This window comes from Salvia hispanica, chromosome 1 (genome assembly GCF_023119035.1).
Source record: "Salvia hispanica cultivar TCC Black 2014 chromosome 1, UniMelb_Shisp_WGS_1.0, whole genome shotgun sequence".
Classification (NCBI taxonomy): Eukaryota; Viridiplantae; Streptophyta; class Magnoliopsida; order Lamiales; family Lamiaceae; genus Salvia; species Salvia hispanica.
This window is the reverse complement of record NC_062965.1, coordinates 13,868,174-13,869,886: the sequence shown is the minus strand read 5'-3', so window position 1 is coordinate 13,869,886 and position 1,713 is coordinate 13,868,174.

Below are 1,713 nucleotides of genomic sequence, written 5' to 3'. Positions count from 1 at the left end.
AGATATACTAAAAAACATTTTTCGAGTTTATTTTGAATTTGATAAATTGCTTGTATATTGTAAGCACTCTTCATTTAATGAGAATAATAAATGTTTTCTTCGTACTATGTATTTTACTTTAATGGGTATTGACCGTATCTAATTATATATTAAATTATATAATTAAAACGCCGGAAAGTAAAATCAATCTAAGTCTTCTACATTGAAGGTTGGGTCGTGGAACAGGTCATCACAGTAGGTGGCCCAACCGGTACCTTGTAGAAGTAAAACTTTTTCACAACCTAGATAGGCCTTGGCTACCTATCGTGAAAGGTTGCAGTGTCCATCCGAAAGTCATCTTTACCTTGAGAATGACTAGTGACACTGGTGTGGTATAGCATTGAATGGATCTAAAGTACAGACACGTCTTTGTTGCTATCTACTGTAAGACGATGTCTTGGAGATTTAATATTTTCTAATCTTTGTAATAATATAGGACACACGTTATTTAATCATATGCTGCTTTGACTTATCAATAGGTGCGGGTTTTTCGCAACCCAATATTCCTGATATCTTGGGTAGTAGTAATTAATAAACAGTATGGTGTCAGTTTTATTATCACATTGAATTGTGTGCCTGCGTGGTTTGACTATATCCCCAAGAGGTGTTCGAGAGAAGTTCTATTATTCGGAAACCCGGCCGGTTTGGATATAATCCAAGAATAAATAGAAAAGGAAAAATATATTTTGATATACATCTCGTACTAGACAAACTCTTGGAAATAAAAAGATATTAATTAATTTAAAGTTTATAGCAGACTACAAATTAATTAATGGATATAGAAAGTCTTAGACACGGGAAATAATATATTAAAGAGGTTAACCCGGATTGCTTGTAATCACGGATTGGATGGGCGGTCAGTATTTCTTCGATAGTGGCACAAGAAATATTGCATTGGCCTTATATTGAATTATGAGTTATAATTTAAATAGTAAAGAAAGTCCAATTGGGGAGGCCCAATCCAAGCCCCATAGATCCCTAACCTATAAACTCTATAAATAAGGATGTAAGGAGAGGAGACAATAATAACATAACACAAAACCCTAGCCTCCACACTTGGAATTTTGGACCCTCTCTCTCTAATAAAGGAATTCGAAATTCCTCTTTGTGTGTTCTTGGTTTTCTTGACTTCTCCTTCAAGATCCTTATAATTTATAAAAGATTCATCCCACAAGGAATTTAGATCTATAGAGTTAAGGGTCATAGGTTAGAAGATCTTTGGTCTTGCATTTACAATCAAGCTTCAAGATCTACACGTGGAGAAGTAGCAAGCCACTTTGATTCTTTGGAGAATCATTATTGTAAGTATTCAACATCATAATTTAATTTAAATTATGTGATTAATTGCACAATTATATGTCTCTATATGTTCAAGCATGAAATTGAATCGATCCACATAATCACCTAAATAGATTCTTTTGTGGATTTATTTGTTTTTGCAATTTCCGCTGCGTTTTCCCCAACATTATTAGCTTTAAAAGAATGTCGATGACTCTTAGCCAAAAAACAAGTATCACAATCCATACGAGTAATTTTATCAAAACTAGGGAATAAAACTTTAAGATAACCTAGCGATGGGTGTCCTAATCGACGATGCCATAGCCAAGCCTGTCTGTCCGCGGATCCGTGAGTCGGCAACATAATACTCTGTTGAGCTACCTCATCCACATAGTA